At 39.4% G+C, this 24,276-nt stretch overlaps 1 long non-coding RNA gene across 2 annotated transcripts in view; it reads right to left on the bottom strand.

The window, feature by feature from the left end:
- The window catches only part of LOC133243444 (uncharacterized), a 111,967-nt gene extending 92,228 nt beyond the window's left edge, over nucleotides 1-19,739 (bottom strand). For both annotated transcript variants that reach the window (XR_009735087.1, XR_009735086.1), the window contains exon 1: nucleotides 18,194-19,739. This is a non-coding gene — a long non-coding RNA (uncharacterized LOC133243444). The remainder of the gene's footprint in view (nucleotides 1-18,193) is intronic.
- Between the last annotated feature and the right edge of the window lie 4,537 nt (nucleotides 19,740-24,276).

Below are 24,276 nucleotides of genomic sequence, written 5' to 3'. Positions count from 1 at the left end.
TGCACTGGGATGACCCAGAGGGATGGTATGGGGAGGGAAGTGGGACGGGGGTTCAGGATGGGGGACGTGTGTACACCCGTGGCTGATTCATTTTGATGTATGGCAAAACAAATACAATATTGTAAAGTAATTAGCCTCTAATTAAAATAAATAAATTTTTATTAAAGAAAAAAACTGAAGTGAAGGTATAGAGATTTCCCATATATACTTTGCCCACTTCCCACATGAATAGCCTCCCCACCAATTATCAACATCCCCCACCCGAGGGGTACATTTGTTACCACTGATGAACCTACATTGAACATCAGAATCACCCAAAGTGCATGGTTTCCATTACGGTGTTACACATTTGGACAAATCTACAATGACATCTCTCCATCATTATAGTATCATGCAAACTATTTTCACTGCTCTAGAAATGTTCTCTGCTTCTCCTAATCATTCCTTTCCCACCCCAAAGCCTGGCAACCACTGATATTTTTACTGTCTCCATAATTTTGTCATTTCCAGAATGTCATATAGTTGGAATCATACAGTATGTAGACTTTCAGATTGACTTCTTTCAATTAGTAACATGCATTTAAGGTTCCTATATGTTTTTTTAATGGATTGATAGCTCATTACTTTTTAGTGCCAAATAATGTTCCATTGTCTGAATGTGTCATAATTTATTTATCCAGTTGCCTACAAAAGGATATCTTGGTTGCACTGAACCTATGACCACATTGGGAATAACTGACACCTTGGCAACATTGAGTTTTCCTATTCATGAATAGTTTCCTCTGAATATACATGAACTTTCTCTCTATTGCTTAAGCACTTCCTTTTATTTAGTTCTTTGATTTTGTTCATCAGAGTTTTGTAGTCTTCCTTATATAGATCCTGTACATATTTCGTTAAATTTACACCTAAGTATTTCATTTTTGAGCATGTCCATATAAGTACTCTTGCCTGGAAGATCCCATGGACGGAGGAGCCTGGTAGGCTTCAGTCCATGTGGTTGCGAAGAGTCAGACATGACTGAGCGACTTCCCTTTCACTTTTCACTTTCATGCATTGGACAAGGAAATGGCAACCCACTCCAGTGTTCTTGCCTGGAGAATCCCAGGGACGGGGGAACCTGGTGGGCTGCCATCTATGGGGTCACACAGAGTCGGACACGACTGAAGTGACTTAGCAGCAGCAACAGTTGCAGCAGCATATAAATGGTATTGTGTTTTTAATTTCACTTGCTGATTTCTGGCATGCAAGAAAGTTGCAGGCTTTTGTATATTAACTTTGCATCCTGCAAGCTGGCTATAATTGCTCTTCCAAAGTTTTTTTTGTTGATTCTTTAGAACTTTCTACTTAGACAATCATGTCATTTGTGAACAAAGAAAGTTTTATTTTTCCTTCCCAATTTATATATATTTTGTTTCCCTTTCTTGTCTTATTGCATTAAGTAGAATTTTCATTATGATGTTGGAAAGGAGTGGAGGGGAGAGATATCCTTGCCTTGTACCTGATCTTACTGGAAAGCTTCTAGTTTTTCACCATTAAGTATGATGTTAGCTCTACTCATTATTAGTTTGAAAAACTTACCTTCTATTCATAGTTTACTGGGTTTTCATCATGCATTGTTGTCGAATTGTGTCAAATGCTTTTCCTGAATCAATTAATGTGACTATGATTTTCATTTTTAATCTGTTAATCTGCTGGATTACACTAATTGATTTTTGAATGTTGAAGCAGTCTTGTATACTTGGCATGAGTCCCACTTGATCATGGGGAATACATTTTTTATACATTGTTGGATTTTATTTGCTAATATTTATTGAGGATTTTTGCATCTATGATCATAAAAGATATTGGTCTACAGTTTTCTTTTCTTGTAATTTTTTTTCTGGTTTTGGCATTGGTAGGGCATTTCTGGTTGGGCAATGGTAGCCTCATAGAATGAGTTAGGAAGTAACACTTCAGTTTCATTTTCTGAAAGAGATTGTAGAGGATTGCCATAATTTCTTTCCTAAATGTTTGGCAAAATTCATCATTGAATCCATCTATAGATCTGGTACTTTCTGATTTGGAAGGTTATTAATTACTGATTAAATTTCCTTGATGGCCTATCAGATTGTATATATCTTCTTGTGCGAGGTTTGGTTAATTATGTCTTTCAGGGAATTAGTCCATGTCATCTAGGTTATCAAGTTTATGGGCATAGAATTGTTCATACTATTCTTTTATCAAGCTTTCAATGTTGATAGAATCTGTAATAATGTCCCTTCTTTCATTTCTGATATTAATAATTTGTGTCTGCTTTTTTTCCTTAACCTGGCTAGACACTTACTGATTTTATCTTTTCAAAGAACCAAGTTTTGGTTTTCTTGATTTTTCTAATTGAGTTCTTGCTTTCATTTTCACTGATTTCTGTGCTAAATCATATTATTTCTTTTCTTCTGCTTACTTTGGATTTAATTTGCTCTGTTTTTCTAGTTTCCTAAGGTAGAAACTTGTTTTTTTCTTTTCTAATATATGCATTCAATGCATTTATTAGAAAAGATGCACTGCTTTTGCCACATCCCACAAATTTTGACAAATTGTGCCTTCATTTTCATTTAGTTAAAAATATTTTTTACTTCTCTTGAGACTTCTTTTGACCCGTGTGATTTAGAAGTATATTTTTAATCTTCACATATCTGGGGATAACAGCTTTTTAAAAAATAAATAAATGAAGGAAGACAGTTAAAGGCTTTTTCTTAATCTGATGTAGCCCAGCCCAGCACCACTGAGGCTCTCAAAATAAATGGGAGTTTAAGAATATTATTTTTATCTCCCTGCTGGACTTCTATGTTTAATAGGACTCACTTCTTTCCATACCCAAGAGCATTAATGGAATGCAGGGCAAGATTAGTTAACTTGAGGATGGAATTTAATTACCATAAATTTTAAAAGAACCACCACATTTGCTATGTGCAATGTGGAAAACTGGAACAAGTGAAATCCAGTTTGACTTCCATTATGATTAACACCATAGAAAAGATTATATTTCCTATTATTATTATCACTCAAGTGTTAATACACATATTTTAAAATCCACTCTAATCTGGTAATGGAACTGACCATGGAAAGTTGAATTACTTATTTTCTTGCTTTATCCATTTTATTGACTGAAAAGTTGCATTCATTTAATTAAAGGTTAATATTTAGTGCTGAAATAGCATGATGAATCATTTATAGAAATGGAAGGGAGAGATTAAAAATTAAACCAATCACTTTGTGTTAATCACTTAACTATTTTTAAATCTCATTTTAATGGAAGAGTAAGTTAACCTTCTATCCCCTGCCCCCTAGCTATGATTTCACTGTAGGTTGAAAGCTAATAAATAAGTAGTTTCCAGGTTTTCTTTTGTGATGAGAGAACCTTTAAAAAAAAAAAAGAAAAGAAACTATTGCTTAAAACATCTTTCTCTTGTGTGAGAAACAAATAAAATTGAATCTGATGATTATACTGTGTTTGCAACAATTGTTTGTCAAGCCTGGGACTTTTTAGAAACAAGTATACAATTATTCATCTAATCTAAACTTTACATTTTTCTGTTTTCAGGTCAAACTCCCAAGAGTTTGAGGTCAGATTTTGATGGAGCACCCAGATGTCCTCAGCTGTCATGGAGAATACTTAACATATTTGCTTGCATATTTCCCCCATTATATTGGCAGATACTTAGTTATTAACAAAGAAGAAAGAGGTGGGTTAAGGAGTTAACCTAGCAATCACTGTAGTCTGAGGCCAAAACCATCCTTGACATGATCCAAAGCTTTTAGCTTTATTGTATTCTTTCAGAAAGAAGACATTGTCTCACATGTGACTAGTAAAATAATAAAAATAAGGATAAGAAGAACTAATGCCTATTGGGCACCTGATACCCAACTACACAAATGTGTGTGCACATGCATGCACACCCATACACCATACTCCGCCTCTTCTCTCTACCATAGTTGTCATCACCCCCTCACATAACCATTCACCTCCCTCCTGGTGAAAATCTTTCAGAGGGGCTTAGTGAAGCCTGCAGAAGTCTTTGGGATGCACTGGTTTGGTGTGAAATGCATTCACAGGTATGGAAATGTGGCTTTAACTAAGAGTTCTTCAGCTTGGACCAAATGTTTGCAGCATTATGTAAGGCACTGTTTGTACTTCAAAAAGAAGGATCAGCAAGGGAAGGAATGGTGCAAAATTATTTTCTTTGAGTTGTAGGGGAAATTTTTCTTTGTTCATAATAGCCCTATGAATAGAACAAATGTGGAAATATTGCCAGGACTGAAAAATCCCAGCCTATAGTAACTGCCAATCTTAGTGAACTTCCAGAGGATGAAGTACTGCTGTTTGACCCCAGCAAAAATTAGGAGGAAAAAAAACTTCCCTTACCCGTCATTATTTGGGAAAACACATGTGTTAAGCCCTCTGTGAGCAAGAGCTTCATGGGAAGTTAACACACAAATGGAGACAAAAAAGAGGTAACAACAGAGTTTTGTTTTCTATTATCTTTGGAATTTTCTCAAGTTTAACAAATGTTGAACATCCCAGAGGAATATTTTCTCAAGTTTAACAAATGCTGAACATCCCAGAGGAATAAACTCTAAGGCTAGGGAAAGATGGATACCAACAAGACATACCTTTTTCGTCTTTGCCAGGTTAAGGCAATACAAATAGCTCCTTCTGTTTCAAATGACCATGGATGCTGTCAACTAAAAATATAGTCACAACCCAAAAGTAGAGGGTTACTTTATTTGGTGGGAATGTTTAGGACTCCAAGCCTGGGAGACAGGATCTCAGTAGCTCTGAGAAAACTGCTCCAAGGAGGCAGGAGGGGGACTCAGGCTATATACAAATTTGCAACAAAGGGAGCAGGCAGTCTGAACATCAAAGATCAGATATCAAGTTAAAGAATTTAGCCTTCTTTGTATGGAAAGACGCAAGCCTCTGGGCTCACTGAATTCATTCCTTTCATATGCATCTCAGCTATCTGGGGTCAAATCTTGTTTCTTTTTTCACCTTGCCTCTTGCATTCCCCCAGCTCTTCAGCAATCACCCATCAGGGGTGGCAGCATCCGCTGGATCACAGTTTTAGGAGCTCTCATTCATGTTTGGAGACCAGAAATCAATGATGGCTGTGACAGTTCTTGTTTATTGATATGGCAGGAGACATTTTCATTTCACAGTGCTCTGAATAGACAGACTCACAAGCAATGTGTAACTAGAGCTGATTGTGTCAATGTGCCTGGGTAAAGCATTTTCATCAAGCCCTGAGCTGTGTTCCATGGTGCTATTGAATTAAGGTGCCCAATTACTTTGGGCAATCAATTTAATGTGCAGCCAAACAATGGTTTTATTTTTTTTTTTTAGCTGAATTCGTTGATTATGTTACTGGATTGACTAAACTAACTGGCTACATTAGGACCAGAGGGGAAATGTTACATGCTCACCTAGAAGAAACTGTGGAAAAAAATTATTTCCTCACAATTGAGAAAAATCATCACTTTTTTATTATGAGAAATCTATACTGTTTGGGTTTCTTTAAAACGATTACTTTTTTAAACTACCCACTTTCATGCTCAGCATCAGGCAAAGTATAGGTAGTATAAAAACTGGACAAACCATTGCAGTTTCCGACCTCATGAAATTTACAGCTTAGATGACATGAGAGATTTGAATAAATAATTAGGCAAATAAAGAAATACGTACAATGAAATTTGTGCTTTATACTTTAAAAAATGGAAAAAGCAATGCAAAATAACTTAAAATTTTTCGTTTTTCCTTCCTCCTTTCTGTTCTTCCTTTCCTTATTCCTTCCTACTTCCCCTTCTGTCTCTTTTTTCTTGTTGCTTGACTAGAGAATGTGTAGGTTGAAGGAGATTGCAATATGTAAATATGAGGTAAATCTAACAGACATCATGAAAAGTTTCCTCAAGTTAAAAAAAAAGCTTGGGAAGAAGAAAAAATAGCAGGTGTAAGAAAGGGAGTGGAGCAAGGAAGGAAAAATACCAAAGATCCTATGAATTTCACTTAAAATATACACTAATGGAAATGAATGTCTTAGGTTGGTAAGCTTAGGAAAGTAAATCCAGAGGAAGGAAATAATTTAAGAAAGATTTTTTTTTCACTTTTCTATAAGTAAGAAGTTTTGTTTTATTATGTTTCTAAGCTGTTCTCACAAAGTTTTTCTATTGATAGAATTTTGGATGAAGTAATTAAATACTGGCTCAGAGGTATGAAATGTAATGTTCATGGTCACACATTGGGACAGAACTGTGTTGGACCTTTAGATCTCCTAATGCCTAAATTGGGGTTCTTTCTACTATATCACACCAATTCTAAGAAAGCTTTCCAGTGCAATGCATCACTATTTTTAAAGGGCAACTTGGTTTACATATAATCAAATTGTCTACACTGTGGCTCCTGGTTACGTGCAATCACAGTTCTGTCCTCTGACCAGCCCATCTGGTGGATGAGATTGGGAAAAATAACTGGGCAAGTGCAACTCTGTTCCTTCCTCCTTCTGGTATCTGCCTGCAGAAAACTGAGTTTCCATGGGAGAGGCTTGTGACAGGCAGACATTTCTCCTAAATGCCTTGATAAAGTATCAAGAAGCCTAGTCTGCATATGCTCAGTTGCTCAGTCATGTCTGACTGTTTGTGACCCCATTGACTGTAGCCCACCAGGCTCCTCTGTCCATGGGATTGTACAGGCAAGAATACAGGAGTGAGTTGCCATTTCCTCCTCCAGGGGATCTTCCCCACTCAAGGACTGAACTGGTGTCTCCTGCAGCTCCTGCATTGGCAGGTGGATACTTAACCAGAGCCACTGGGAGTCACCTATTTAAGCTTCATTCTTCAAACAGCTTTAACAATAACAAAGCTGATAGTTTTATCTCATCTGTTGAGTCCTACAAGCTCAAATACTAGTAGAAGTCATCAGTAAATCTATCTGTGATTGGGCTTTCCTTTCTGGGAAGTTTGTAAATTATTAATTTAATCTCTTTAAATGTTTGCCTCTATTCAAATTTTCTATTTCTTCTTGAATCATTGTTGGTAGGTAGTGTCTTTCTAGGAATTTTCCATTTCATCTATGTTGTCTAATTTCTTGGTATAGTATTTCTTTATAATTCTTTTTTATTTCTGTAAGGTTGGTAGCAACGTTCTCTCTTTCATACCACCTTTAGTAATTTGAATCTCTCTTTTTACCTTGGTTAGTCAAGTTTGCCCATTTTGTTGATTGTTTTAAAGAGTCTGTGTTTAGTCTTGCTGATTTTCTCTACTTTGTACTCTCTTTTTCATGCAAGTCAGCTCTGATCTTTATTATTACCTTCCTTCTGCTTTCTTTGGGTTTAGTTTCCTCTTCTTTTTCTAGGTCCCTAAGGTAGAAGGTTAAGTTATTGATCTGAGATCCTTCTTTTTTTAAAATATAGATGTTGGAGCTATACATTTCTTTCTATCCATGGCTTTAGCTATATCTCAATTTCATTTACAATTGCAACAAAGAGAATAAAATTTCTAAGAATAAATTTAACCAAGGAGATAAAACACCAGTACTTAGAAAACTATAACATGCATATGAAAAAAATTGAAGGGAACACAAATAAATGGAAATATATACTGTGCTCATGGATTGGGATAATTAATATTGCTAAAATGTCCATACTATCCAAAACAATATGCAGATTCAATGCAAACCCTATCAAATACCAATAGCATTTTTCACAAAAGTGGACAAAAAATCCTGAATGACCAAATAAGCTCTGAGAAAAAAGAACAAAACTGAGGCATCATGCACCCTAACTTCAAATTATACTACAAAGCTATAGTAATCAAAACAGTATGGTATTGGGACAAAAAATAAACACATAGATTAATGGAACAGAAGAGAGCCCAGAAATAAACCTGTGCACATATAGTCAACTAATATATAGTGAAGGTGCAAGAATACACAATAGGGAAAAACAGTCTACTCAATAAATGGTGTTGGAAAAGTTGAACAGCTACATACAAAATAATACAACTGGACCATTCTCTTACACCATATACAAAAGTAAACTTAAAATGGATTAAAGACTTGAATGTAAGACCTGAAACCATAAAATTCCTAGAAGAAAGTGCACGCTGTCAGTTCTGTTTTGTATGTCTCCTCATGCAAAGACAACAAAAGCAAAAATAAACAAGTGAGATTACATAAAAGTATTGATAAAAAGCTTTTGTACAACAAAGAAAACCAAAAACAAAAGGCAATCTACTGAGTGGGAGAAGATATCTACAAATCGTGTATCCAACAAAGAGTTAATATCCACTATTTATAAAGGACTCATACAACTTTATATTATGAAAATGAAAAATCTGATTAAAAAAATGTACAGAGGACCTAAATAGATATCTTCCCAAAGAAGACATATAGATGGTCAATGAGCATATACAGAAAGACTCAACATCATTAATCATTAGGGAAATACAAATCAAACTACAATGAGATATAACCTCATACCTGTGTCAGAATGGCTATTATCCAAAAGATAAAAAATAATGTGTTGGTAAGGGTGTGTAGAAAAAAGTACTCTTGCACACTGTTGGTGGGAATGTAAATTGGTACAGACACTGTGGAAAATGATATGGAAATTCCTAAAAAGTTAAAAGTAGAACTGTTATATGATCTAGCAATTTCATTTCTGAATATTTACCCAAAGAAAAGAAAACCGCTAATTCAAAAAGATATACATACCCCAATTTTCATTGCAGCAGCATTAGTCAAGATATGGAAGCAATCTCAGTGTCTACTGATAGATGAATGGATAAATAATACGTGTTTTATATATATATATATAATATTATATATACATATATACACACATGGAATATTAATCATGAAAAATGAAGTTTTATCTTTTGTGACTACGTGAATGGACCTAAAGGGTGTTATGCCAAGTGAAATAAGACAGACATAGAAAGAGAAATGCCATGTGATTTTACTTACATGTTAAATCTGAACAACAAAACAAAGGAACAAACAAAAGAAAACGAAAACACATTCACAGATACAGAGAAGAAACTGCTGGTTGTCAGAGAGGAGGTTAGGGGGATAGGTAAAATTAGAAAGGAGATTAACAAGAACAAAGTTTCAGTTATAAAATAAATAAGTCATGTGTATGTGTAATATACACAGTAGGCCATATAGTTAATAATATTGTAATATCTTAAATGGTGACAGATCATCTCATAATACATGTAAATGTTGAATCACCATGTTATATGCTTGAAACTAATGTAGAATGTTATGTCAATTAAAAATAAATACATAGAGACACAGATGTATAGAACAGTCTTTTGGACTCTGTGGGAGAAGGAGAGGGTGGGATGATTTGGGAGAATGGCATTGAAACATGTATAATATCATATGTGAAATGAATCGCCAGTCCAGGTTCGATGCATGATACAAGATGCTTGGGGCTGGTGCACTGGGGTAACCCAGAGGGATGGTACGGGGAGGGAGGTGGGAGGGGGGTTCAGGATGGGGAACACATGTATACCCATGGCAGATTCATGTTGATGTATAGCAAAACCAATACAATATTGTAAAATAATTAGCCTACAATTAAAATAAATAAATTTATATTAAAAAAATAAAATAAATACATAAAGTGGTGCAGCCCCTTTGGGATATAGTTTTGTTGTTTCTCAAATAATTAAATATATAGTTACCATATGACCCAGAAGTTTTACTCTGAGGTATATCCTGAAGAGAATTGAAAGCCTATGTCCTCATAAAAGCTTGAATATGAATGTTCATAGCAGCACTATTCATAGAGCCAAAAATAGAAAAACCTGAATATCCATCAACTGAAGAATAGATAAACAAAATGTAGCATACCCATTTTATTGTTATTGTTTAGTTGCTAAGTCATGTCTGACTCTTTTGCGATCCCATGCACTGTAGCCCACCAGGTCCTCTGTCCGTGAGATTTTCCAAGCAAGAATACTGGAATGGGTCATCATTTCCTTCTCCAGGGGATCTTCCCAACCCAGGGCTCGAACCCACATGTCCTGCATTGGTAGGCAGATTCTTAACCACTGAGCCACCTGGGAAGCTGGCATACCCACACAATGTAATATTATTTAGCCACGGAAAAGAATAAACTACTGAAATATGCTGCAACATGAATGAACCTTGAAACATACTAAGTCAAAGAAGCCAGATGTAAAATGCCACATATACCACATAATTCCATACCATCATTAAAAGCACTGAATTGCATGCTTTAAAATGTTGAACTTTATGGTATGTGAATTAGATCCCAATAAAACTATTATTTTTTAAAACATGAATAAGGTAACTTCACAACTTTTAAGAAAGTGCCCCAAGGACAAACTTCTGTCACCCACCTGGGAAGAGATGATTTTCTGAATATCAGGGGAATGCCAGAACCCACTGAGCCAACTGCATGTCCATCAGGACTCCTGGCATATACACAGTAGACACTCAGAATTTCTTGTTGAACTAAATTGGTTTCTACCAAATTCTCTCAGCGTGTCTATGGGAAAGTCAATTAGTCCCCTGCTGGATCACTCTGATACCTATCCTGTCTACCTGGATGATTACTACCTCAGAAAAAAATATTTTTTCACTAACTGTCCTCAGTTCACTCTCTCAGTTGTGTCCGACTCTTTGCAACCCAATGAACCACAGCACGCCAGGCCTCCCTGTCCATCACCAACTCCCGGAGTTTACAGACACTCATGTCCATTGAGTTGGTGATGCTGTCTAACCATCTCCTCCTCTGCTCTGTCGTCCCCTTCTTCTTCTGCCCTCAATCTTTCCCAACATCAGAGTCTTTTCAAATGAGTCAGCTCTTCACATCAGGTGGCCAAAGTATTGGAGTTTCAGCTTCAACATCAGTCCTTCCAATGAACACCCAGGACTGATTTCATTTAGGATGGACTGGTAGGATCTCCTTGCTGTCCAAGGGACTCTCAAGAGTCTTCTCCAACACCACAGTTCAAAAGCATCAATTCTTCTGTGCTCAGATTTCTTTATAGTCCAACTCTTACACCCATACATGACTACTGGAAAAACCATAGCCTTGACTAGATGGACCTTAGTTGACAAAGTAATGTCTCTGCTTTTTTTTTTTTTTAATTCAATTTTAATTAAAAAAAAATTATACATGTGTTCCCATCCTGAACCCTCCTCCCTCCTCCCTCCCCATACCATCCCTCTGGGTCGTCCCAGTGCACTAGCCCCAAGCATCCAGCATCGTGCATTGAACCTGGACTGGCATCTCGTTTCATACATGACATTTCACATGTTTCAATGCCATTCTCCCAAATCTTCCCACCCTCTCCCTCTCCCACAGAGTCCATAAGCCTGTTCTATACATCAGTGTCTCTTTTGCTGTCTCTGTCTAGGTTGGTCATAGCTTTTCTTCCAAGGAGCAAGTGTCTTTTAATTTCATGGCTGCTGTCACCATCTGCAGTGATTTTGGAGCCCCCCAAAATAAAGTCTATCACTGTTTCCACTGCTTCCCCATCTATTTGCCATGAAGTGATGGGACCAGATGCTATGATCTTAGTTTTCTGAATGTTGAGCTTTAAGCCAACTTTTCACTCTCCTCTTTCACTTTCATCAAGAGGCTCTTTAGTTCTTCTTCACTTTCTGCCATAAGTGTGGTGTCATCTGCATATCTGAGGTTATTGATATTTCTCCTGGCAATCTTGATTCCAGCTTGTGCTTTATCCAGCCCAGCGTTTCTCATGATGTACTCTGCATATAAGTTAAATAAGCAGGGTGACAATATACACCCTTGACTGTCCTAGTGGACATGAATCTGATTTGTTCTACCTCCAGTCAAGCTCCATTTATAACCATGCCCAGCAAATATCTTTTTAACTACCTGTCCAGTGAACTCAGATGTATGGAGAGGCAATATTGTCTTATATAAGACCATGAGAGTCCAAAGCCCTCACTGTTTCCAGCTTAGATAAATAGTAAAACATGGCTTCCTCTTTCTCATCGTCCCTCTTTCCAACATCACACTGCAGAAAGAGTCATTTTTTTTAAAAAAAATGTAAATTGGATCCTGCCTCTTCCTTTCTCCATTGCTAACACAAATTAAATGCTTAATGTCAAGTACATTTCTAAGCCGTTTATGTTTACTGACTCATTAAATCTTCCCAACAATAAATATTATTCTTATTTTATAGATGAGCAGGGTAAGGCACAGAAAGGTTAAGCTGCTTATCCAATATAATACATCCTTGAAGAGGTTGGGGTGAGAAATGAGCCTAGACAACGTGTCTCCGGAGCCCTTGACTTCAGCATGACACCATCTCCCTCTCAATGGCTATTCATTCCACTGAAAGTAGAATCTTTACCATGGTTTTCAAGGCCTGCATGATGAGGCCCCTGCTTTTCCCATCTCTTAATACCACCCAGTACCTGGGATCATCATGCTGCCATCACACTGGCCTACTAGTTAATGAATTCCTTGTATGTGCTAAGCTTTTCCCACCTTGCACCTTTGTACTTTCAGTTTTCTCTGTAATGCATTTCCTCTCCTCTCCTTCCCTCACATGTCTTGTTGTTTAAATGTTATCATATCAGGAATCTTCCCTTACCATTGTCTCTTGAGAAATACCCCCTCTTCAGCTCTCTGTCTTCAAACCATCCTTTGCAACCTCCTAATTTTGTTCAGATCACTTTTCTCAGAGTGTTTACCAGATTGTGAACTGCCTCCCTTGCTGGACTGTGGTATCTTAAAGACAGGAACTATTTGGCTGGTTCATCTGGCACCTAGCTCTCTATCTGTCACAATGTCAGCACTTAATCAAAATTGGCTTAATGAAGATGAAGAGGACTTAATCCATACCTTTGTTATAAGTCTTAATGACTTATATTGCCTTTGTTTTGAACCCCTTAAATCCAGACTCTATTTTGTTCATTTTTGTGCACTTCATATCTTGTATTCAATATGCTTTAATATATATTGAAAAAGAGAATGAAAAAGGAGTGAGTCATTAAGGATGGGATTTGTTAAGTAAGGCTTCATAGAAGAGGTATACTTAAATGACTTATTCTTAATTTGCCAAAAACACTTTTTCAGACATAAAAGACCCACATTTTTAGGGCTCCTTATGAAGCAAACAGTTCTTGCTAAACAACATATCAATCATTCAAATGTAACTGAGAAAATACCATATGGGTACTTTTATTGCAAAAAGCCATGGGCTTAAGTTATATGTGAACCTACAGAAAAGGATAATTTTGCCAAATATTTAAATAGTGACAAGGTGTTAATGCCGGTTTCCAAAGCCCCAAAGTGGCAGACTAAATCTACACACACCTTCTGAACTTGATCAAGAGCCAGCTGACTTAATTTTCAACAATTGTAGCTGCTGGAAATCAATTCTTTTTCAATTCGAATGAGTGATCAGGAAGACAGAGATGAATTAAATAGGTTATTGTGTAGGCTGTTCATTTCACTCATGGTTAATTAACCTATATCTCATTATTCTTATAATACAGTGCTTAGAGATAAATATCTCTGAAGTCAGAGTTCAGGATTAGAAGCCCAGCTCTATCATTTACCTGCTGTGTGACTTCAGATAAATTATTGTCTCAGCTTTGGTTTCCTGGCTTGTAAAAATGGTGCTAATGATAATACCTGCCTCAGTGAATTTAAAATGCTTCACATAGTGCTCGGGACACAGAAATTCTTTAGTAAGTGTTGCATGTTAGCAGTAGTATTTTGAGTCATGTAGTGAAAGAAACAATCAGCTATCAAGAGATTTGAATTTTAGTATCAGTTCTGCGTAAAGCGTCTGCCTGCATGCAGGAGACCTGGGTTCAATTCCTGGGTCGGGAAGATCCCTGGAGAAGGAAATGGCAACCAACTCTGGTACTCTTGCCTGGAAAATCCCATGGACAGAGAAGCCTGGTAGGCTACAGTCCATGGGGTCTCAAAAGAGTCGGACACGACTTCACTTACACTTTCACTGCCACTGCCACTAATTAGTTACAGGACTTTGGGCAAATTCTTTGGTTTGGTCACTTTCCTCTTTGATAACATGAGGGTGTTTACATGATTATTTGTTTCAAGTATCCAACTAAAACAATAGTGTCTTAACAACAATAATTCATTATTCTTGTAATTAATTCTTTGGGTTGACTGGCAGCAACTGGGAGGTTCTTTTGCTCTATGTAGCATAGCTGAAGTTACTCAAGTAGTTGCATTCATCTGGGGGTTTGGCTAAGTCAGTAACATGGAAAGTGGGCTTTCAACCTCCAGAGTCTCTCTCCTTGAGTCCTTTCCTCATTCCATAGCCTAGTTCAAGTGTCTTTACAACAATGTTTTCAAGCTGGAGTGTTCCAAAAGGACAAATCCCAATGTGAAGGCTTTATCAAGCCCCTGTGTCATCCTGCTTACCAATGTTCCATTGGCCAAAGCCAGTCAGATGGCCAAATCCAAGCTAGTTTTTAAGAGACCTACACAATGGCATGAATACTAGGAGGTGTGCTTCATTGGAGTCCACCCATGTAACTGTCTACCCCACAATGACTCCAGATTTTCTTCAGAGTCAGCATACTCCAATTTAATTATCCAGCATTTAGTAACCAAATTTCTTTCTACGATTCTTTCCATTTTGTAATTTTGCTTCTCAATAACCTATTGTTTCTGTATTATGGAGCCATCATAGGTTGAGTTCTCCTGTATTTAAAAAAAGCTGTAAACAAGTGTCCCAGTTTTATTTTTATTGCTGTAGTTTTCCCTATCTGTTGATGTGACCCCTAATTTCCCTAGGTCCAATATACTTTAAAATGTTACTTTTCAATCACTTAACTGCTACATATGATTACCCATCCATAGAAATGTAAGCACCTTTTCTTAAGCCTCCTTTAGTCCATTCTCTTCCCCACCTCTATTCTCCTTCTCTAGAGTCCTGAGAGGTTCTTACATAACGTTTTGCAGCTCTAGCTGTTCAATGTTTATGCAGGTCTAATATTGCTCTTTTGAGGAGCTTTCCCCTTACATCCTACTGGGAACAAAACAGAGGCGGCTCTCTTCACATATAATGTTCAAGGGCGGCTCTTGCATCACATGTTTCAGCAAACAGTGATCCTATGCCTCTTGATGCTAGGAGAATTCCTAAGCTTCTATCCATCTGGATGCCTTCTAGAGGATGTGTGGGTTCAGGAAAACCCTCGTCTCTCCAGCTGACAGTCCCATGTGCATTAATGTCATTGCACCCACTATGCTCTTTGTAACCTACCCACATTTCAAAAGGTGTACATCAAACCACTGTTCATAAGAACAAGCTGTTTTACGCTATCCCATTGCTCACATAAGGACTTTATGCAAGGGATGGGTTTTTCATATCAAAATGCCCCATTTTAGTCTCTGGGAGAGTCATTTCAAGTTAAAGTGGAAACCTAGCAACTATCTGGTTAATGGGATCAATTTAGGCAGCAGGAGGTCTGGCTGAGTTACAGAATTTAGCATTTAGCAACAATGAAGAGTTTGGAGTTAGGCATTCCATAAGGTCAAAAAAGGCTTGTGAAAAGGCATTTCAGGAAGCTCAACAGTCACTTCCCTGGGATTCTTCTCCTTACAAATCAACAGAACAAAAATCCCACAGATCTTATCTGATAATTACTACTAACTATGTCGTAATATTTTCCTAATATTATCCAACTTGTCTGTCATTCATAAAACACAGAATAGAACTAGGGCGGTTCTTTCAAAAAAGCATCATGCCAAGAAGTTAACTAATATCTCAACTTGTCACAGCTTCAAGAGAGCACATAGAGTGCACTGATGAAATTTTTTGAAGCTATGCATTTTGTAAAACAATATGGATCCATTAATGATATAGCAGCCCTGAATACAAACCATCTGACTTGTGTGCTCCTTTCTGAAGACAGATTAAAAATATATTCTCGTCATTAATTTGCTCACTTTTAATTTAATGTAAATATATCTGAGGTTAGCATGTGTTTTGCAAAGAATTCAATGACCAGTAAAAATTAAATGTTCCAAAAAGTCTCACCTCTATGTAAATGATACAAGAATCATTTATAGGATTGTTGCTTACCTGTATTAATATATTTTAATAAAGTCATTTTGAAAAAACATTTTAATGGGAGGGACACTAGAAAGAATAAGTTAAATACATCAGAATATAAAATATATTCCTGTTGTATCTGTTTCTAACAGTACTGCTTAATGGAACAACTTTCAGTTTAAAAAGACTAAGATTTTGTGTATGCACAGAAAATATCTGGGAGAATCTACAAGAAAATATTAACTGTGTTTGACTCTGGAAAAAGAAACAAGGGGTGGCAGGGAAATTTACTTCACAGTTTATGTACTCATCATAGTGGATTTTATAACATTGTCATGCATTACTGTATCATAGAAAATGAGTCGATAAAGACAAACCTAAATTTTTAAAAATTTTATTAACCTTGACCCCAGGTCAGAAGCAGAATTTAATAGGGATCTAATTTATAGAATTCTTAGAATTTGAGTTGGAGAATTTTGAAATCATCTGTCCCATTACATCATCTGTTTCTAAACCAGTACTGAGTTTATTCAGTTTGCCTAACACTAAATACAACTACATTCCAATAGAGCTAAAGAATGTGTGTAGCCCTTAGAATTCACCTTAATGGAATTTGACCTACAGTTGAATGTGCGTGGTGTAGGTTTCAGCTTTAGCCTTTAGTGTCGTTAAGTGTTGAGATCATTCCTTGAAGGTATGGATAGGATGGGTAGGATAGGTGTTTGCTTACTAGGGTGACCCTGAGGGCACTAGAAAAGTTCTTTCCCATCTTCTTCCTAATTTCCAAATACATTCCAGTACAGATTCAGATTACTAAATGAAAACACTGACATTTACTGAAATGCACATGTCCTTGTGAGAAGTAAGCAATGAAATATAACCACAAAGAAGAACTGATTCTACTGATTCTTTCCTGAAAGTTGGGAAAAAAGCAGGTGGGGAAGGGAGAAGAAAAACTGGGGTACCATAGAGACAAAAGAGAATACCAAAAAAAAGTTTGGCCTGCTTCACTCTTCTGCCTACCAGTCATATTGCTGTGTAATAAGCTTTAGAAAATGGCTTTTAGTGATAACTCGAGACTTCCTAAAACTTAGCAACACTAGCAAACTTAGCTTGAAAACCATATAGTGACTACTGAGTATCATAGTCGAGTGGTAAAGAGAAATACTGAACAACTGGAAGGAAAGCTATGAAGAAGTTCAGGATGCTATGGGAGAGCACGTGTGTGTATGTGTGTGCGTGTGCATGTATGTGTGTACAGACACATGAACACACAAAGTCTCCTTGTTAACCACTATTTATCATTTAGGACTTCAGGGATTGAGCCCCTGACTCCTGGTGGTGGTGGTGGTTTAGTCGCTAAGTCCTGTCTGACTCTTGCCACCCAATGAACTGTAACCTGCCAGGCTCCTCTGTTCATGGAATTCTCCAGGTAAGAATACTGGAGTGGGTAGCCATAACCTTCTCCAGGGGATTTTCCGGACCCAGGGATCAAACACACATCTCCTGCACTGCAGGCAAATTCTTTACAGACTAAGCCACCAGCTCCTGGTGGCTCCTTAAGGAAGCCACCAGCTTCTTTAAATACCATGGCATACTGACTGAATACGCATCTCTCTGTCTTTTCAGCACTGTACTGTAATTACTGTTTTTCTTCTCTTCTTCACTAAACTATAAGAATCTCTGGGCAGTGGCGATGTCCTCCATCAGAATCTCCTCCTACACCATGCTTGGAATATAGCAGGTGTGTGATACATTTTTGTTGAATAAATGAAGGAAGGAAATGAAGCAGCATAACTGCATTTTAACACAAGAATAAAAAACATCTCTCTAAATGGAACACAAATTTCTAAAGAATTATGGATGCATCTCTCTCCCAACAATGATTCTTATGAGCTCTCCATGGCTGTGGCTTAGGTGTGAGTCTATCAGACAGCATTGACAGCACTCTACTTCGCTGTTGTCCAGGAAAAAAGAATTCTAAGTGATACTTATTAAAGAACTCTTGGATTTTTGCATGAGTATTAAGATTTGGAGTTTATGGGGAAGGATGGTTAGGCAATGAACTGAAAATAATAGAAGAAAAGAATAAAAAGGAATGGAAAAGACCAACCTGGGTGGTGAAAACCAGGGTGAGAACCGAGAGAACTGGCAGAATCTCTAGGGAAATCTTGTGTTAGCTTGGCTCTTCCCACTTCAAGTCTACACACGTCTCTGGAACTCCCTGAAGCCTTTTGTGGGGAAAAACCCCACCTACGGGTTCTGGATGAAACGTTCCTCCAGACCTCCAGAAATGAGTCCTCCCCTGGTCTTCCAATTACTCATTTCCTGGAAAAGTCATAGCTGGTCTATCCTGACCTTCAGAGCCTGAAGGAGTGCAGATTCATCTTCCAAATTCAAGAAGAATTTACAAAAATCACTCAGAAAAGCCTCAAAAGCCAATCTCTCTTCTGCTTTATCTATCAAAAACTCTATGAACATTTTTACTGATTTTTTCTTTGGCTGGTTCTGGATGAATCAGCAGGAAAACAGTGACTTCACTGTCAAGTTGAAATTTAAATCTGCAAAGGACGTTATTTCTAGTTTTGAAACACTGGACTCAGAACTTGAATGTAAAGTAATGATACACCCTTTCTGGCCTTATATAAAGTCATCCTTATAACCTATAGCTTGGCATGATCTCTAGTTTTAGTGGTGCTGTTATTAGCTATATTTCTTTATTTGCCACAACAACTCTAGTCTTGTTTTCCACCTTGGCATTGGTAACAGTAGCTTACCTTTCAAGGAAAATGTTTTTATATTACTCTTACCTGTGTATGATTACCTGGCAAGCAGAAAAGCTAGTCTTACGAATTTGCCATCCATGATTTCCTCTTCCCTTATGCCAAGCTCTTGGAATTTTGACATGTTAATTGGGCAAGTTTCTTCTCTCCAATTCAGTAATGTCTTTCCAGACTGAGTTTGAGTATGGCCTATGGATTTGAGTTCTAGATTTCAGAAGGCAGAAAACTTGTTCATGATCCCTCTCTAAAATAGCTTCCATCAATCCAAAGAAGCAGATAATCCCCTTCTACACAAAAGGCAGCATGTTTTGCAATGCTGTGTTGCAGAAATACCTATGTGAGCTTGTGAGAAAATTTGACCTAAGTACTTCAGCATCTGTACACAAGTGAGCTTGCAGTTCACTCCAGTCTGGTCTTTCCATCAGAGAATGACACAGACACCATGATATAAATAAAGTCCATGGGTCACGAATGGGTCTTAATCATCAACTGTGGCAAAGAAAGTTCTACTTCTTGCAACCATTATATTTCATCTTTCATACAATGCTTTAAATGTTATAGATGCTCATATATATGTATACACACATATATATGTAGTAGACCTACCAATTCCTTTAAAAGGAAGAGAATTAAGGGGTATGTAACAAAGAGATATAATTTATATATGTAACATACATGTATGTCTGCCTGCACGCTAAGTTGCTTCTGCTGCTGCTGCTGCTAAGTCACTTCAGTCATGTCCGACTCTGTGCGACCCCATAGACAGCAACCCACCAGGCTCCCCCGTCCCTGAGATTCTCCAGGCAAGAACACTGGAGTGGGTTGACATTTCCTTCTCCAATGCATGAAAGTGAAAAGTGAAAGTGAAGTCGCTCAGTCGTGTCCGACTCCTAGAGACCTCATGGACTGCAGCCCACCAAGCTCCTCCGTCCGTGGGATTTGCCAGGCAAGAGTACTGGAGTGGGTTGCCATTGCCTTCTCCCTAAGTTGCTTTAGTTGTTTTAGCCCTAAGTTGCTTTAGTCCCCAATTCTTTGCGACCCTATAGACTGTAGCCTGCCAGGCTCCTCTGTCCATGAGATTGTCCAGGCAAGAATACTGAAGTGGTTGCCATTTCCTTCTCAGGGGATCTTCCCATCCAGGGATTGAACTTGCATCTCCTGCATTGGCATGAGGATTCTTTACCACTGAGCCACCAGGGTAGCCAGATTTATGCTTGAGGGGCCATTGAAGCAGTGAACCAAGTAACTCATTTACCATCACAAGTAGAATGATCCATGGATTTTGGGAGGCTACACTGGGTGGACACTAAAACTTTTATTCCATTTATACCCTGCCAAGACTCTTGGGATGATGAAATTTTTATTAACAGAATGTTCTCATTAAGAAGGGAAAAGGCAGTGATTTATCAAGACAGCAATGTAGTTTTTCCTGACTTCAGTCCCTCTCGTAAGAAGATCAAGTAGTAACTCTTCATAGACAATACATCATTGTGAAAATCCTAGAGTCCAGAGGTGAGGCTAAAGCATCCCCTTAGACCAAAGAGACTGAGAAAGACTCATTAGAAGGGTAGGGGGAGCGGCTATACTGTGACCATATAGCCACTTCCCCAGACTAGCACAGTGCCGTACCAAGAGGGCCCTCCTGGGCTTTGGTTTCTCTAGTGAGTAAAAGAGAGCCCAAGATGGACATCCAGCTCCATTAGCATTGTGGAGTCATTCTCAAGAGTACCACTAGGGGAAATTTGCAGGGTTTGAACACTGAGGATCAGATAGAAATGGAGAAGAGAAGTGGGGCTTATAGTAAAGTTGAAGTGAAGTAAAGTAAAGTCGCTCAGTCATATCCGACTCTTCACAACCCCATGGACTGTAGCCTACCAGGATCCTCTGTCCATTGGATTTTCCAGGCAAAAGTACTGGAGTGGGTTGCCATTTTATTCTCCAGGGAATCTTTCCAACCCACAGTTCGAACCCAGCTCTCCAGCATTGCAGGCAGACGCTTTACCATCTGAGTCACCAGGGAAGCCAGGCTCATAGCAACCAATATTCAGATCTTGGCAAACCACATTCACCCTCCCAGCTGTGCTCAAGTAGAGATTCCAGCCAGTAACCCCAAGTTGGTGCCCCTGTATGGCCATGAAATACAATGGTCAGTTCTGCCTGTTTTAGGTCATCAGTCAGCAAGCTATACCAGCTATGGAGCTTATTCTATGGCTGTATGCAAGTAGGAAACCAAATTTGAATCTGTCTGCTGCTGAATATAGCTCCAAATCCTGCCCAACCAGAGAACCCAGGTGGTCTCATAACCAATGCTATAGTCACATTTGCAGCAGCACTCAATCAGTAAGTTCAATCACTGGCTCTACTCATCTGCAGAGCCAAGTCAATGGCCCCTTCTGGGCAGGGACCTGATGGGAAGTTCTTTCTGATTTGGATCACCAGCCAATGGGCTGAATGGGCTGTAGAGCATACACTATATAGTGACACAGGCAGAGAAGCAAATCTGAAGCCCTGCCCAACTGCTCAGTATAGCCTCTGGTCTCACCCAACCAGAAAGCCAGACCAGAGAACTGGGCAGCTGTAGAGCCCATCTGACAGCCACACTTGGGCATGAATAAAGCCAGCAGTCCTGCCCAACAGTGAAGTATAGCCTCTGACCTTAAATAATCAGGGAGCCTTAATAGAGATGCTGGACAGCCTCAGAACCCAGCCTACAGTACCACCCAGCCATAGAGCCCAGCCTACAGTCTTTCTCACAGCAGAGCCCATTTTATGGCCTTGATGGATTGCTGAATGCAGTCCACAGCCTCAGTCAGGCAAGGAGCTCAGCCAGTGATCCTGTCCAACCACAGAGCATAGCTTGCAGTTCCTCCCAACTTGGACAGTGACTCCACCCAACGATGGAGCAAAGTCTCTAGCCCTGCCGAACTGTAGGATACAACTGCAGGTCCCTCCTGACCAAAGAACCCAGCCAGTGACCTTGATCACCAACAGAGCAGATCCAGTGGCCTAACTGATCATGAAAACCAGCCTATGGCCCACCTAACTTCAGGGCACAACCTGCTTCCCTGTCCAATCACAGAGCATACCTTATCCAACTAAAAAGTCCTGCCTGTAGCCCTGCCTAAATGGAGTTCAGCTAGCAGGACCATACAGTCAGGTGTCATACAACCTGAGATTCATTGCCACAAGATATGATTGCAGAACCAAGCCTGTAGCCCTAGCCAATCAAGGAACCCAACCATGGGAACCACTCTGCCAGGGAACACAGCCAGTTACCTTGTCTATCAGGAGGTGATTGCAGAGCCCAGTTAGTGGCCCTACCTAAGGATTGAACACAGTCAAAAGCTCTGCCCAGTCAAGGAGCCTAGTGGCCCTGTTGGAATGTGGAGCAGGCTCACCAAACTGCAGAGCCCAACAAACAACATTATTCCTGACCTCAAAGAACAAGCAGTGGCCTGACTCAATGAGAGACCCCGAAAGCAAGAATTGCCTGCCCAGGGATCCTACCAGCTGACTCATCCAGAACTCCAAGCTGAGATGTTTGGTGAATGACTATCCCTGTGAAGAGAATCTGTAAAGTCTGAAAGAGGAGACCACTTATGCAAATGCGTGCACAGAGATACAAGGAATCACGGATTATAAAATATCAGGTAACTATGACAACACCAAAGGAATCTAACAAAGCTCCAATAACTCATTGTAAAGAAATGGAGATCTATGAGCTATCTAACAAAGGATTCAGAATAATCTTCTCAAAAGAGCTCAGTGAACTACAAGAATACACAGACAACTACAAAAAACAGCAGAACTGCAGCAGAACTGACCAAGCAGAAGAACCCATGAACTAGAATATAGTCATATGAAATTATCCAGTCAGAGGAACAAAAAGAAAAAAGAATGAAAAAAAGTGAAGAAAGCCTGCAAGACTTATGAATACACACACACACACACACATTATAGGAATCCCAGAAGAAGAGAAAGAGAAAGGAACAGAAAGTCTATGTAAATAAATCATGGCTGGGGATGAGGGGAGTGGCCAAGATGGTGAGCTCACCTCCTACAGGCACATCAAGCTTACAAGTACTTGCAGAGAAACTGTCCATAAAGGTAACCTGAAGCCTAGCATAAAAGATCTTCTACAGTTAAAAAAAAAGTAGGAATCACAACTAGTGGATAGGAGGGGCAAAAATGCAGTATAATCAAGACCCATATCCCCAAGTAGGTAACTCACAAATAGAAGGATAATTACAACTGCAGATGCTCTCTGCAAGGAACCAGGGCTCTGAGCCCCACATCAAGTTACCTAGCCTAGGGGTCCTGCACCAGGAAGATAAGCTCCCAGAATGTTTGACTTTGAAGGTCAGCAGGGCTTACTTTCAGAAGACCCAGAGGGTATGGGAAATATAGGGCCCACACAAAATCTCACATGCTTTGGGTAGAAACAGTAATTTGAAAGAGGCCTGGGGCAGACCCACTTGTTGATCTCAGAGAGCCTCCAGGAAAGGCAGGAAGCAATTGAAATTTACCCTGGTGACATAGATGCTGACAACAGACATTTTGGGGAGCTCATACCACCATGTAAGCACCAGTTTGTAATCCTCCCTCTAGCGTATTAATGCCAGAACCTACCCTGGCCCACCAAGCAGTCAACACCAGTCCTGGGATGCCCCAGGCCAGACAGCTAGTTGGACAGGAACATGGCCCCTCGCACTAGGACCCCCTGAAACTCTGGCTGCCCTGGGACTGGCTTTGCCTACTAGAGGGTCCAAGAATTGGCCCTACCCAGCAGTGGGCTGGCATTCCTTCCAGGATCTCTTCAGCACAGACCCCTTTACCTTCCAGCTGGCAACAACTCCAGGACCCTAGGGCCCTGCAGCCAGAGACTCTAGGACCTGGTTCTTCCCACCAACTCATCAGCACTAGCCCCAGGTACTCGTGGGTCTTGACACCATCCACCAACAGGCTAACACCAGCTCTAAGGCCCCTAGCTCCATAGCTAGAGTCCTCAGGACATGTTGCCTCCCATCAGTGGGCTGGCACTAGCCACAGGACCAAGCCTCATCCACAGCTGGGTGGGCACCAGCCTCAGGATGCCCTGGGCCCCAGCCTCACCCATCAGTGAGCCGAAACCAGAATGAGGACTTCCCTGGCTGTGCAGTCAGCCACATCCCAGCCCCACTCACAAGTGGCCAGCAGTCTCCATACAAGGCAGGGCCTGAAAACCAACCAGACTGGGGGCCAGTCCCACCCACCACTGAACCCATAGTAGTCAATCCACCATAACAAAAGTACCCCTACAGCTCACACAGAGGGCACTCCTAGGGCATATAGCTCTACTGACCAGAGGGGAGTGCACTGCTGAGCCCCACAGGACATTTCCTGCATAAGGCCACTTCTCCAAGACTGGGAAACA

The sequence above is a fragment of the Bos javanicus genome, chromosome X, assembly GCF_032452875.1.
Source record: "Bos javanicus breed banteng chromosome X, ARS-OSU_banteng_1.0, whole genome shotgun sequence".
In the NCBI taxonomy this organism is placed as follows: Eukaryota; Metazoa; Chordata; class Mammalia; order Artiodactyla; family Bovidae; genus Bos; species Bos javanicus.
Note: the sequence above shows the minus strand (reverse complement) of the source record. Positions and strands in the feature narration are given on the sequence as shown.